Raw genomic sequence first — 6533 nt, forward strand, 5'->3', positions numbered from 1 at the left:
AGAAAACAATGTCAAAGCTGACGTGCACACCTATATAATGTAGGTACATGACATAATGACTCCACGTAAAATCCAGAGGGCTATCGACTGTGCCGCAAAAGCATGCTCGAGCAGCAGAAAACCCAGGGTCGTTACAGTACTATGGAATGTCATGTGGGTCTTTGCGTGTCAAAAAAGGTAGACGTCAAATAACACTATTTGACAATAACACTATTTTACACATTAAATAAGCTTTTAATTTGGCATGTCAAATAACACAGTTCCATTCTAGAAGGTTGTGTGTTCTGAATTTGCACGTGCAAGCCAAGCGCCACCACTACTATCAGTAGCACTGTCAAAGCTGTACAAAAAAAGTCTGCAAACACCGGCCACGAACGATGTGTTTATAATACCGCGTTGGTAATAAAGCATGATTTGTTCAAACGCAACTTCTTGGGTATCTAGCTAGCTTTTGCTTGGTACCTAGCTAGCACCAATACAACCAGCCTGAAAACAATGACCAGAAGAAACTTCAGTCATTTTCACTATTCTTAGCAATGATTTAGGAATCCTTGTGAGTAAATATTAGCTAGGTAGCCACTTGTTGTTCGCCCATTGAAATTGAACTTCAGTTCATGAAAATAAATAGCTAGCCAGCTACTTAACCCTGTTGCCCAAAGCTGACGTTATAAGCAGCCAGTTTGCTTCATCTGGCTAGTGAGGCTCGACCTGACAGTATTGTGAAGCTAGCCACAATAAGGATTGGGCACAATAGTGGAATTTGCGGTTTGCCTTCAAAATAAAAGTACCTCTTTGAAAGTGATGCAAAAGGTTACAGTTCGTGGAATCATGCCATATTTAGACTAGATAATGTTAACAAGGTTGGGATGTGAACAAAGGAAATGGGGTATCAGTCTACTCGGTGACACCCACAGAACACAACTGTGAAGAGTTTACGCAAATATTTGTTTTAGCCCTTATTGCGGGACTGTGACTGTGTGAAATCACCTCCCCAGTCAGCCTATTGTGTGTATTGACATTCATATTGCACTGTACAGATTTACCTAAGGATTGGGGATCAATTAAATGGGGTAACAGTCTACTCAATACCCAAGATATTTTTTCCCAATGCCCTCCTCAGAGTTATCAGACTCCAAAACATCCACTCAGTATTGTTTTTCCTCAGGAATGTTCAATACACATAGGTTGACAATAAATGTGTCTCAACTCACAGTTGTTTCAGAGTCCCACAATAAGAGCTACGATGCTAATGTTCTCTGGGTGTCACTGAGTAGACTGATACCCCATGTCAATGATCCACAAACATAGGTAAGGCTGTACAGTGAAATAAGTATGCCACCAATGCTATTCTAAAGTATAATACTGTAATGACCTGACTAGATCATAAAGGAACAATTGTCCAGACAGAGGATTGAGTTTACGAATTGACGCTTTATTAACCCAACTTTACACAGGCTACTGTTTGGCTGTAGCCCACGCCAAATAAATGAAAGATAACTCACAGGCCAACTGTGACCTTCTCTTGTGAAGGCCAGCCATAAGAGAGAGAACAAAGGCTAAACCTTCCAATGCTCCATCCCCCTGCCCAACCTAACTCCACCAACCACCAGGAAGCCCGGCATCAGAACATTCCAGGCATTCCCGTGATTGGCAGATAGCAGGTTGATTGGCATGTCGGATCCCGCAAACACTGGTAAGTACAACACAACCCACGAATAGCCTAACACATAACACACAGCTGTCTGTGCGGGTCGCTACAATAGATCCAGTGTGATTTCAGCAGATTTTTGCAAAATTAACAAATGATTATATATAACAACATTCCAACCTCGTTTAGCATGATATTTTTAATTGTGGCATAATTCTACTATTTGCATACGTTTGCATCACTGTCAACGACATCATTTTATTTTGAAGGCTAACCACGAAGTCCACTATGTGGCTGTTCCTTATTGTGGCTAGCTTCACATAGATGGGGCCTGACCACCATTAATCAAATTAGAAGTGTCTTATAAATTAGGGTTATTTTAGATGATCACACCTAGCTATTTAGTTAGCTAGCTAACTATAGATACTGAAACAGATTATGTAATTTTTCTATTTTGGGGAAGAACATTGTTTGCATCCATGAGCTAGGCTGCATCACATCCGGCCGTGATTGTGAGTCCCATAGGGCGGTGCACAATTGGCCCAGCGTCGTCCGCGTTTGGCCGGGGTAGGACGTCATTGTAAATAAGAATTTGTTCTTAACTGACTTTCCTATGTAAATAAAGGTTAAATTAGATTTTAAAAAATCCTAGCTAGCTTTTCTTTATGACCAGCACTGTAGGTGCGCGAGACAACTTTAACAGCATCATAGCATACGTATCAATGAATCATTGTGACATATGAAATACGAGTGATAGCGTAATCAATGTATAATAACTACTTAAAAAACGAATGATCGCATAAAATTATTATGTAACATGCAGTCATATTCAGGTCCTGATTGGTCAAAAAGCTTATTTGACACGTGAAATAGTGTTATTTGACACATGCTTTTTTATACATGCAGAGACCCAAATTGCGTTCCATAGAAATCCTTGTTGAGAATGAAACGACTGAACAAATGAACAACGAAACAGCACAGCAAGAAAGTGAAATAAATAGGTTTTGATGATGTTTTACAGGTAATGGGGACACATGTAAATCCAACAAAATTACTTTTGGTCAGTGTGTGTGTGTAACCTTTATTTAACTAGGCAAGTCAGATAAGAACAAATTCTTATTTACAATGACGGCCTACCCCGGCCACACCCTGGACGACTCTGGGCCAATTGTGCGCCGTCCTATGGGACTCCCAATCACGGCTGGATGTGATAAAGCCTGGATTCGAACCAGGGACTGTAATGACTCCTCTTGCACTGAGATGCAGTGTCCATGCACCGCTGCCTTAGACCGCTGCGTCCATGTGTGTGTGTTAACTATTTAACTGTACTAGAATTCTTAAAAATGCTTTTAAAAAATGTTTTATAGCTGTTATCGGTATTGTTTTTTGGGTCAGTTCCGGTCTACTTAACGGGGTGGGTCTCCCATAGACACCGATGCAATAGCAGCTTGGTCTGGTCTACTTAGTTCATTGACTTTCATTGAACCAGAAAAAAACATGAGTGGGGTGTCTCGCTTCCTCTTCCGTCTCTCGCTAAACTTGGCTGCCTGAGCATGGAACAAATTATGTTTTTGCACCTATACATTTTTACCAGCAAGTTATCATAATCCATTGGATCATTTGTGAAGTTTCACTTATTTTTCCAATAGTCTGTATATAAAGAAACACATTTTATAAATGCTAAAATTGCATGATATGACTGAGTTTTAGACCCCCACTCCCCCATCACCCAAAGAAAAATGGTTTTGATCACAATCCAGTGGGTATAGGATGTGATAAAGATGTAATTTACTGGTTGAAATCTGGTCAGAACGTCTTATAACCAGATCAAAGGCAGAAGGATCCTACCCTTTTTTAAATTTTCTCCTAAAATGACATACCCAAATCTAACTGCCTGTAGTTCAGGACCTGAAGCAAGTATATACATATTCTTGCTACCATTTGAAAAGAAACACTTTGAAGTTTGTGGAAATGTGAAATGAATGTAGGATCTTGTAAAAGATAATAAAATGAAAAAACATGCCTTTTTTGTAATTTATTTTTGTACCATCTTTGAAATGCAAGTGAAAGGCCATAATGTATTATTCCAGCCCAGGCGCAATTTAGATTTTGGCCAGTAAATGGCAGCAGTGTATGAGCAAAGCTTTAGACTGATCAAATGAACCATTGCATTTATGTTCAACATTTAGTATCAAGACTGCCCAAATGTGTCAAAAATGTTTATTAATAACTGTGCCCTCTCCTCAAACAATAGCATGGTATTATTTCACTGTAATAGCTACTGTAAATTGGACAGTGCAGTTAGATTAACAAAATGTAAGCTTCCTGCCAATATCAGATAAGTCTATGTCCTGGGAAATGCTCTTGTTACTTACGTCATGCTAATCGCATTAGTGCACATTAGCTCAACCATCAACTGAGAGCGGGACACCGATCTGTAGAGATCTTTAATAAGAGGCTTTAAGAGGTGTTTTTCATGATATCGAAAATACTTCATGAAAATATGCCTTTTTTTGGTTGATATCTGGTTTTTGGTTGAAATCTGATTTAACTACTGACCAGTTATCTAAATGCTACTCAATTAATAGACATCTATCAAAACATGGGTAGAGTGTTTGTGGGCCATGCACCCATTGCACATAAGATTCTGCATGGATTCGGACTTCCCGAGTCCGCCAGAATCATATTACTCTGAGCTCCGGCTAATGGTACCCGGGCTGAGTCCACTTCAGCTTATCCGTCCCGATGAACCTTTTTAGGAGTAGGGCCATTTGAGGTTTTTAGGTTTTTCAGCAGGTGTTGAAATACAATTTTTTTTACTAATAAATGTGATATATTTCACCCCCAAGTCATGGGTATTTGCTCTATCATTAAAAGATTACATTTGTCAGTCTTTGTGGTCCTATAGCTATCAGAGATGGTCCCTAATTTAGAGAATCTCCGATACTATAAATGTTTTTGCTTTTACTACGGGTATGGCAGTGTCTTTTGTAGTTGCAGTCCACCCAATTGAAAAGTGCACAATCACTTCCATAACATTTGTTCTAGGCTGCCAGCATTAAAGAAACATGTACAATAATACCATTACAAAAATGTACTGCCATTAAACTGCAGTACAATTAAATGTTTTTTAAATTAATGATAACTGGTAGCTTGCTGTGTGTGCTTTTAATTGTCATCTTTTCTGTGTTAGCTAATTGCAGTGTTTATTGTGCTGCATATTTTATTCTGTTTCACTGAATGCTGTTTTGGAAGTTCTATTATGACTGACTACATTTGTTTTCAGATATTTCAATGTCATAGTACAATCCACCATGTTTTACAAAACCCTATTTTTAGGTCATTTATTTCCATAAATAATTATTCAACATTTATTGCACCAATAATGTCTCAGATTCTATTTTCTTGCAAAGCTTTTAGTGCTATTATATGATACAATATCAGTACTTGTTGCATTTACAACTTGTTTAAGTTGTAGCATTGTAATAATGGAGCTGTGAGTTTGGAAGCAGGTGAAACGTTTAGTAAACCAAAACCTGGAATTAGACAATTCCATGTGGCTACACAAGAATAATACCAACTGGTGAGTGAACATAAGAGAGTGACATATAAAGGGTAGGAAATTAGGAGGGTAAGTCCAGGTGTGAATCATAATGATTAACAGGTGCGTGTAATGATGAATCCCAGGACTGGTGGTTCGTATTCCGGCGACATCGTAAGCCGGATGGGAGGAGCAGCAGAAGATGTGACAGTACCCACCCGCTGACGCGCAGCTCCAGCCACAGGATGACGCCGACCAGAGGGACGACCTCGAGGAGCTGGTCGGTCAGGGGCGGTGAAAGTGGAAATCACGGATGATGTTGGGGTCCAGAATGTCCTCCACCGGATCCCAACATCACTCCTCTGGGCCATACCCCTCCCAATCCACAAGATACTGGAGCTCAACCCCATGACATCGGGAGTCCAGCAGGGATCTGACAGCGTACGTCTGGGGGGGTGGAGGTGTGTTGAAGGGGACACTATCAGCTAGGGGACGAGGGACCACCGGCCCGAAAAGGGACACATGAAAAGAGGGTAAGATACAATAGTGACTGGGTATTTGTAACCTGTATGTCTCCTCATTGACCCTCCGGAGAACCTTGAACGGCCCCACAAACCGGGGGCTCAGATTCATGCAGGGCAGACAGAGTGGGAGGTTCCTGGTAGAGAGCCAAATGTGGTCCCCAGGATGGAACACAGGTGGCAGTCTGCCTGTGGTGGCAGACTGCCCTGGTCCATGGGGCCAGGGCCGGCTGGAAACCTAAAACACATTCGAAGGGGGTCAACCCAGTGGAGGAGTGACGTAGGGAGTTCTGGGCATACTCTGCCCAGGGAAGGAATCGTGCCCACTCACCCTGCCGGTCCTGACAATGACTTCTCAGGAACCTCCCCAGCTCCTGGTTCATCCTCTCCACCTGCCCGATGGACTGAGGCTGATATCCGGAAGTGAGGCTGACCGTGACCCCGAGCTTCTCCATGAAGGCCCTCCATACTCGTAATGTGAATTGGGGGCTTCGGTCAGAAATAATGTCATCCGGAAAGCCATAATGCCGGATGACCTGCTGGAAGAGTGCCTCAGCGACCTGAGCAAATGAGGAGACCAGGAAGAGGGATTAAGCGACATGACTTGGAAAATCTATCCACTACCACCAGAATGGTGGTGAAACCATCAGAAGGGAGGAAGATCGGTTACAAAGTCAATGAATAGATGTGACCAAGGTTGCTGAGGCACGGGAAGCGGCAGGAGCTTCCCTGCTGGAGCATTCCGGGGGACTTGGTTTGAGCACATATGGAAAAGGAGTTGACATACCGAGTGACATCCTGCACCAAGGTGGGCCACCTGTAC

The sequence above is a fragment of the Oncorhynchus tshawytscha genome, linkage group LG06 (genome assembly GCF_018296145.1).
Source record: "Oncorhynchus tshawytscha isolate Ot180627B linkage group LG06, Otsh_v2.0, whole genome shotgun sequence".
Taxonomy (NCBI): Eukaryota; Metazoa; Chordata; class Actinopteri; order Salmoniformes; family Salmonidae; genus Oncorhynchus; species Oncorhynchus tshawytscha.